Genomic DNA, 9665 nt, shown 5'->3' with positions numbered 1-9665 from the left:
TTTGTTTTTTCATTTCGTGCAATTTTAATTTGGTGAATTGTATGTTTTTTTCCTACATTTGATTTTATTATTGGCTAAATCCACATGTTTTACAATTTTGATTTTTGGAATTGCGAAATAACTTTTTTTGTCGTGTTAGAATTACGTGATGGTTTCTTTTATAATGTTATACGCAAAGATTTGATAGGTTTTCAAATTTTGAGATTATAATTCATTTGGGGAATAATTCTTTAAATATTGATAAATTTACATAATTCGTACAAAGATAGAGCTATTTAATTTTTTATATAATTTTAAAAATCAGGGATTGTATCATAAATTATTGTAATAATTCACTAATACTAGTTATTTGTAAACGTCGGTATTAATTTTTCAAAATTTGAGTGAAGATATATAAATAAGCGAAAGAAAAATAACAAAACACAAAAGATTAAAAAAATAAAAGAAACAAAGTTAAATGTAAATTGATTTTAGAAAACAGATGATTCAATACTATATTATGAAACTATTCTAGAATTAATTTCATAATTGTAATTAAAAAATTATACAATAACGTTATAGAGACTGCTCAGCCTAAATATATATCTCGTGCATAAGAGCATCCGCAATGCCGCGGACTTATCGCCCTTCCCGACGGACTTGCACAATAAAAAATCACAAATTCACAAATATGCAAATTACGGAATTAAAATTTCGAAACGAATACGGGGAAGTTCAACGAGCCGTATATATAGAGTTTAAAAAAAATGAAAAAACTAGGAAGTCCGCGCCGGACGTCCGCGACTCACCATAATGGCGCCCTTCGCAGCGGACGTCGGCACGACCTTCCCCCGAAGACCGCGCCCCTCCCGTGTCCTCAAGGGACGTCCGCGTCCGCCTCTCGCCGCCCCAATGTTGAACGTCCCGCGCGCCCTCCCCTAAAGCCTCTACGACGTCCGACGGGAAGGGCGGCATTGCGGATGCTCTAAGTACAAATTATGTAATCCCTCCTTCCGCCAATAATAGTCTCAATCTGTCTTAGTACGGATTTTTTACATACTCTCTCTGTCTCATTAAATATGAAATGTTTTCTTTTTAAAATTATTACATTAAAAATGAAACGTTTTTAAAAATAGAAATAACATTATCTCTACTTTTTTCTTTTCTCTTACTTTACGCTCTTTATTAATTCACAAAGCAACACTGCATAAAATCTTGTGTTGGAAACCAAATGTTTCCTATGTATTGGGATGGACGTAGTATTAGTTTTATAGTAAACTATGAATGAGATCAAATTAATAGAATGTGAGATTTATTCCCAAAAATAATAAAAAAAATGAGATAATTATTCACAAATGAACGAAAATTACCAATTGAAATTCATGGTGGGCGAAGAGTAATAAAATTTGTTCAAATGTACGCTAGGTGTACAAATCGATAAAATGTTTCGAAAATATAGTTGTCTATACTATTCCAAAATATCACAGTACTACAAGTGATACAATATAAATGTATACAATTAGTAATTAGATCATATTAATATGAAATTAATTATTAGTGTCAAAATATTATGTATGCTAAATTGCTAATGAAGATAATATTATTATAGATATAACACTAACAATTTGTAGAGAATTGATATACACAATCATGGTTATTAAGCGGAATATTTAAAATAGTATATTTTGCATACCTTTACACATCCAATATATAGACACACATTTCCCATACTTTTAATACCCGAACATAAATTTCAAAAAAACTCGACATTTAATACTCTAAAAATGAATTGTTTCTCCGGCAACAAGCGCCACTCCAACAAGATAGTGCCGCCGCCGCTGCCGCCACCTCAGCCAACGGCCGTAACACCGCCGCCACCTCAGCCAACGGTAATACGGTCACCTCGACCTGCAACTGTACCGTTTGATTGGAATTCAAACCCGCCGTATCGCTATCAGCATTAATTATGAGCACTCCTGTGCGTGGTTGGGATAGCTCTCGGCTTTTGTGGTTGCGCTGTTGGTTGCCTCTTTTTGTTGCTCTATTTGTTTACGGAGGGAGGTGTGTTGGCTGTGGTTATCATGTCATGGTTATGTCATTTGCTTCTTTTGTGTCTTTGATTTTTTACTGAATGCGCGTCTTGTTCAGATATAGTTATGTTAGTGATTTTTATTTATTTTTAGTTAGATTGAACTTTGTACTTTTATAATGCTCACAGTGTGTTGTGATTGGATTGAACTTAGTTTGAGAGAATTCGGAATAAGGGGTTATATTCGCCGACCTTTTGAAATTGAGGATTAAATTCGTAGACCTTTTGAAATATAGGATCGAGACATGCATATTTTTCGAAAAAAGGGATTTTGCTTTTATTTTCTTTTTTCACTTCTTTTTTCTTATTATTTCACTCATAATATTTATTAATTGACCAAACCACCCCTCAAATTTGATCCAAAAAAAAAAACAGTCGCGCGATGGGATTAAATTTCTGCCTCCTCCACCCTCCTCCTCGGCCCTCCCCTTCACCGCCTCTCCTCCTTACTCAATTCCCAGTTATTCTGTTTTAATCTCAAAAAGTTTGAGTCTTGCAAAAATGGATTTGACAATTCACAGTTACTGTATCTTTTTTGAGGTATTGATTCAGATATAACTTTTGCTTTTTTACTTCCTCAATTTTGTAGCGTTCGTAGCGTTTTCTTCTTCAAATTGCTTATAGATTTTTTAAGTGTAGTTTTCAGAATGTTTTCTTCTTCAAATTGCTTGTATAGATTTTTTAGGCTTCGTTTTCAGAATCTAGCTATGGCTGCAATTTATTAGTTTGCTGACATTTTAAAAAATTAGACTTTTTTCAAATCAATTAGCAAATTCTGGTTTTACTACCTTCTTGGAAGTGTCGATCAAGCAAATTCTTGTCGCGATGTGCAGCGAAAAATACGGCTACTAAAGACAATTGAAGAAAGCAAAACTTCTTGGGTTCAAGAGCTATACAGAGAAAAAATACAACAATATACAAATTTGGTGTAAGACTGCAAGAGAAGTGTGAATTGAAGAGGAGTATACTTTTCGTATAGCAAAGGATTGATACAGGAGATGATTTTTTCAACAATACGGAGTAGGGTGGAGGCGAAGGGGAAGGGGGAGGAGGAGATTGGAATTTGGAAGCGGCAGAACTGGCTTGCAGAATTTCACGATTTTTTGTCGGGATTGGGGATCAAATTTGAGGGTGGTTTGGTCAATTAATAAATATTATGAGTGAAATAATAAGAAAAAGAAGTGGAAAAAGAAAAAAAACTCAAAATCCCTTATTTCGAAAAATATGCATGTCTCGATCCTATATTCCGAAAGGTCGACGAATTTAATCCTCAATTTCGAAAGGTCAGCGAATATAACCCCTTATTCCGAATTCTCTCTATTTCGTTTATGATTATACTCAGCATCACTATTTCAGTATTTTGTAATAGCCTCTTTACTCTCCTCTCTATTTTTGTTAAGTAACAAAGATCGATAGTCTTAAATTGTTTCTTAGCTACTTCCTCTTGAGAAAATGTTCAATCATCTATACACACCAAGTGGCATGATGATATACTTTTTTTTTTTAGATTATCTCAACTAAAGTGAAATGTTTCAATTTTTGATAACTTTCTATTTTCAATTAATACAATCAATTATTTTTTCTCTCTCCAATTAAATACTTAATTCTTTTTTTCTCTTCGTTTAATACTTACATGCATTATTTATGCCTAGATAGACGGATATACATAAATGATAAACTTTTTGGAATGTAATGAGTGTACTTGATAACTTCTCACAGCAATCTGATCTAAGTTGACATGTTTGATAAGACATCCAATTTTTAGTAACTAGTGATCCATTTAACCTTCTCTCCAACTAGTTTTTAGAATGATCTTTTTATTCAATTTTTATCATTATTTTAATTTGGACATCAGACATAGATAAGATGTTTGGTTGTAAGTGGCAGATTGTGGGTGAGGGTGTCATTAGCGGGAGATCATTCAATTTTTGGTTCGATTTGGTGATCATTCAACTTTTGGTTCGATTTGTCTAAACCGTTCTTAATTAAAAATTTGAAATTTTATAAAAATTAAAATCAAACCGAAACATTCAAAAACTAAATTCAGAACTACAAAGATCTGATCTGAACCGAAAAATCTAATTTGAACAAATATATCTATAAAATCTTAACTAAAAAATTAAACCCTAAAAATCTAAATTGCACAAATATATTTAATTTTCTATAATGTACATAAAAGTATTAGTGCTCCCTCCATCCACCATTAAATATCCTTTTTTTTCTTCCGTCCACTAATAAATATCTTATTTCACTTTTGCTTTTTTTTGATAAGTGGTCTCTTCATTCCACTAACTCATTTCACTCACATTTTATTGTACCATCAATATGTAAAAGTAGGATCCACCTTCCACTAATTTTTTTTCCATTTCATTTTATAAAGTCAAACAATTTTTTAAAACCCGTATCAGTCAAAATTAGAACATTTATTAGCGAACGAAGGAGAGTTTATTTTATCTACTAATTAACATATCTAAACAAGTATAATCTTCGTAATAGCTAAATATCATAAAAATCAAATATTTTTTTTTATAACTAAGCCCCTCACCAACACATGAAGAGTTTGTTTTAGGTATGTATATTAAAATTATATTCAAGTTTTCGGTTTCTATACATATGAACAAATATAAATGAAAAATCAAAATTTGCCAAAAAATTTAATTCAAATCAAACTGAAATCCAAAGAAACTTGAATCAAATTTTAAATTTCGCTTTGGTTGGGATCGGATATTCGAGTATTTTGCTCAACCTTAGTGGTTGGCCCCTTCCGCCCGTTCGGAGAGCTTATGGTCCCGTATTACAAGCTGGAAAAATACTATGTTCGTCTAGTGAATTGTACAAATATATTGTTGGTCAATACATATTATAAAAAGAAGTATTTGACAAACTCATAGTTTAGGATTGTTTTATTGGTGATTAAATAGTGCTTTTGATGATTTAAGGTGTTTAATATAGGTTTTTCACCATATATACACTAATTAGGTGAGTTAATGGGTTTGTCGTAGTTTTGTGATGAAAACAGGTTGAAACGAGCCGAAGCTGATTCTTGAGGTGGATTCCAGAGAAGAAACCCGACCCGGTGTTTTCCATTGACAAACACGGATTTTGCATGTTTTTAAGGGCTAGATTTGACTCGTTTTAAACGTCAATCATGCAAATTATGTTCTTAAATTGCATATGTTATACATTTGGTATTTTTGATGTGTTTGTTGATAAATGATAGAAAAAGATAGAAAAAGGTGAAAAAAGGCCAAAGTGCAGCAGCCTCTGTTCGTGCCCATTCTCCCTAGATTTTGAAGTTCAATCAGTGCTTACTACATGCCATTCTCTTCGTCTTCGAAAGAGCTTCGCGTGGATATTTCTCACGTCTCAATCGGAGTTCTGTGGAGAAAGTTATGACTATTCTACGAACGTTGCGTTGCGCAGTGCAGCCAAAGCTGGCGGAAATTGACGGGAGAAAATAAATTATTATATTGTGAAGCCAAATCTCTCTCCATATCTTGTAGGCCACGAAAATTATCAAAATAAACCTTTTATCCAACCTATAAATACCTCTAACCTAATTCATAATCTTTATCTCAGAGCCTGCAATCCTTCCCCCTCTCTATACATTCATCCATCCATACCATATTCCACACATAACCATCCATCTTCCATTGGAGCGGAGCTCTGCAGATCCAGGCAAGAGAAGGCTGAAGATTGAAGATTCAACCTTGGGTTTTATCAATTTCTTTCATGTCTTGTACTTTAATTAGTGTATTTACTTGTCTATGAGTAGAACATCTTTTTTGTGAAGATATTCAATTGATTTTCCGTGTTAGCTCTTGCAGTTATTTGATTTATCCTTGTGCCTTCTATATTCAATTGATTAGCTACCTTTTGAATACATGCTAGAGTTGAATAGAGTACTCGGGAGACGAAATAATTGACTTGGACAAGAGATAATTCACACTTTAATTCAATAGAATACGGGAGAGTTGAGGTTTCATGTGAGGTCATTGGTCTTACAATCTTTTAGGAGTTAGGTGTAATGCCCCGAAACCCACCTTAGACGGAAAAGTAAATTCCGTTGCTATAAATCGCTAGAATTAAGATTTTCAGCGAATAATTCGAATTAATTAACAAAATAAATTTTGACAATTTGATAAATTATGGAATAATAAAATATAGTCTTAAATAAGTGTAAGAAAAGATATGCGAGCAAAGAATTGAGTTTTAAAGAGTTTTAGTACGTTCTTGAGAAAAGTCCTCGATTAGAGGTTTTCGATGATGTAACGGTCTGAAAATTCGTAAATTTAAAATTAGTTAAATGCTATAGAAGTCTAGAATTAAATTAGAAGTATCCGTGAGTGAAGTTTAGTCTGTCGGGTTGTGTGTAAAATAAAAAGATCTGAAATGTGTGTTTATATGAAATTTTAGACTTCAATACTTAAGTTGTAGGTATAGGATTTGTTTTTGAAAAAGGATAAAAGAAAAATGAAATAAAGAATAGGAAAGATTAATTTTTATTATAAAATGAGTTGAGGGAAGTGAAAAGGATTTTTATTCCTATTCTCCCTTCTGGAACTTACGGGAGTCACCCCCCCCACCACATTTCTACACCTTTAGTGACACCCATGGAGAAAACCTCCATTTTTTCATACACACACACTCAGCGACGCTGTCATCTCCCTCCGGCACTGCCCCGGCAATTCTTCTTTCTTCTTTCTTCTTCTCTCTCTGGCTCAAGTCCGCTTCGCTGCTCAAACACACGCCGGTTTTTCTAACAGCTCTAGGCTAGACTTATCTCTCCTGTAACGTAACACGGGCAAGGAGGAGCAGGAATCTAGGATTTCGATGTCAAGACTCTTTGTGCTCGAGGTAGTATACTCTTCATTGGATTTTAATTCCTGAATTAAGTCTACGTAATTGCATATATAATAGTGTATTCTACATTAGGTCTTTAATTCCTGAATTAAGTTTACTTGATTGCATATAGAATATTGTGTACTAATCGGTGATGCATTATGTGATTTGTATATGTTGCTTATGACTGGAAATATGTGATATTTGGATATGTGATAGTATTGTGAGAATTGGAATTTAATCAGTATATTTGATATGATAGGGTATGCAAATAGTTGTTGAAGTGTTCTGTTAGAGATACTTTTTAATATAAGTGTTGAGATGAAATTGAGTATGCTTGACTCTGTGTACGCCCTGTGCTTGAGTGCTTTCTGTGGGTACAATTGGCTTTATCTGTGATCACTCGTCTTCTGGATCACCGAAGCAAGGATCGTGATTATCTGAATATCTGTCTGCACCTTAAGTGGTGGTCTCTGATCTGGCTCAGGCTCTGATATCTCTGTCTCTGATCTGCACCCTCATGGGTGGTCTGAATTATCTGTCTGCACCCTAAATGGGTTGTCGGAGCGGAGTCCTCTCGAGGACTAAATCCGCATCTGCATCTGATTCTCTCTGTTTCTGATCTAGCCCGCGTACCCCAGTCTGTCACGAAGCACTTAAGGGGCTATATTTGTTCGTATATGTGAAAATGTCAGTGATCTGTTATCCGTATATGCGCTGATATTTGAATAAGATTGTAACGTATTCTTTGAGTTTAATTGAATGACTGGTGTGATTATCTGGAATTAGCTAGCTTATTTTTTTTTATTTTGAACTCTGTCTTATATATTTTATGAATGGATATGTGATTACTAATTATGTGGTATATTTTGAGATCAATGGCGAATATATGAATGTGGAATTTAAATGGTTGTTGGTTTTGGTAAAGAATAAATATGTATAGATTTGGTAAGTGCACTTGTGTTAAAACTATGTGAGTGATGACCTGTATATTATCACTGTATAGTTCTGGATATATCAGTGAAGTATTATATGATTATGACTTCTGTAAGTCCCAGAAAATCAAGAAAGGAGGATATAAAGGCCAATCAAGAAAGGAAGATATAAATGTCAGATGTATTGTTGTTTACCTTAAAAAAAAAAAAGTAAGCATATGTATATCGATATAAGGATATTGATTCTAGATAGAAGAATTCATGGTAATAAATTTTATAAATATATAGATTGCCTAACGTTTACTTAACTCTGGAAATTAAGCTCTAATGTGGGTATACTACTGGGCTTGTTGAAGCTCACTCTTTTCTTTTCCCCCCTGCAGATTAGGTGATCGAATTAGCTCTTTTTCTTCACAGTTGCTCAAGTCAGATCTCTAGTCAACGCTTTTCCATTGGTAATTCTTTTGAATATGTTAGACGTGGCATGTCTAGAAAGTGAAATGTTTCTTTTACTTCCAAAAATTTTGGTTAGACATTCATATTTGTAAATAGTTACGAGTTATCTAGATTGTTTAGTGTGTATATTTTATTTTTTTTTCTGTTGAGTCAGGATTTGTACCAAAATGTGACATCATTTATTCGATTATTAAAATTATCGGGTAAGGGGGTGTTACATTAGGTCTAAGAATTAGAAGGGGACTTCAATTATTACACATAATCTACGGATTTCTCACCTCGGGAGGGGGTTTAATCTAGTTAAGTGACCGACTTAATATCTCTAGAGACCGTAATTCAAGGAAGCCAATTGTGTTTTGAATCCTAAAATTCTACTTTCTTACGTCTGTTTTGTATCATATGTTTTTATGCTTTCTTTTATTTGTTTATTTATTTTCTGTCTAGTTTAATAAATCAACCCAAAACCTCTGTGTCTCTAGATAGTATATGATGCTTAGTATATGGTAGTCAGTTGCAATCTTATTCCCTGTGTTCGATATCCCGGTACTGACCTTTAGCTATACTAGATCTACCCTGTATGCTTGCAGATATTTTTAGTGCTAATAAATAGTGCATCATCCATTTCCTGGAAAACCCTGTCGGGTGTTTTGCAGCCAAGTTTCGGGCTCCAGAGAGAAGACCCGGTCGGGTGTTTCTCCACTTACAGATCACTCGGCCGGGTGTTTTGGATAATTGTCCACTTAATCCTGATTTTCACTCCGAGTATAAAAGGGTTCTCACTCATTTTCGAACCCTAACTTTCCCCCACTGCAAAATCAAGATAGAAATCGAGAGATTCAAGAGGATTGAAGGCAAGGAGGCTTCCATCTTCAAGAGATTGAATAAGAAGACTCTCCGCAACATCAATTCCACCTTAGGGAGTTCTAATTTCCATTTTCCATCCATATTTTCCTTTGTTTCTTTTGTATTTTCTTTTGTGTTGACTACTATCATGAGTAGCTAGACTTCTTAAGGGATTTGGTGAAGTTTGTATGGAATCCATGAGTTAAACCTTGATTTGTGCTTATCTATCTCATTTGTGTTGGTTTTGTTGGTTATTGGGTTTTTTCATTATCTAATTGCTTAGCTACCAATTTGATATATCTTGTTCTAATTATTTCCATTGAGAAATGCTTGATTAGATTGTTAAATAATCAACAATTTCGTGCGTTTTATGTGATCGAGATATGCATAGCTAGAGAGATGGCTTGGGTCCGTAGGTCTTAGGAGTCAATCTTGAAGTGTATGGAGGAGACTCCTTACATTAAAGATTGATCCACGTGTTAGATGCACCCGAGAGGGGGTCTAACCAAGTTTCCCGACTT

General features: G+C 34.0%; 1 long non-coding RNA gene across 3 annotated transcripts; it reads left to right on the top strand.

The window, feature by feature from the left end:
* The first annotated feature begins 6631 nt into the window (after positions 1 to 6631).
* On the top strand, positions 6632 to 9367 carry LOC125200248. 3 transcript variants are annotated; one of them, XR_007172700.1, is made up of 3 exons: positions 6632 to 6925; positions 8229 to 8300; positions 8955 to 9367. It is a non-coding gene; the product is annotated as an uncharacterized LOC125200248 (long non-coding RNA). The 3 variants fall into 3 exon arrangements; XR_007172699.1 differs by having other exon boundaries at positions 8889 to 9367; XR_007172701.1 differs by lacking the exon at positions 8955 to 9367 and adding an exon at positions 8868 to 8902.
* The last annotated feature ends 298 nt before the right edge of the window (positions 9368 to 9665 follow it).

The sequence above is a fragment of the Salvia hispanica genome, unplaced genomic scaffold, assembly GCF_023119035.1.
Source record: "Salvia hispanica cultivar TCC Black 2014 unplaced genomic scaffold, UniMelb_Shisp_WGS_1.0 HiC_scaffold_862, whole genome shotgun sequence".
Classification (NCBI taxonomy): domain Eukaryota; kingdom Viridiplantae; phylum Streptophyta; class Magnoliopsida; order Lamiales; family Lamiaceae; genus Salvia; species Salvia hispanica.
This window is presented reverse-complemented; position numbering and strand designations above follow the sequence as displayed.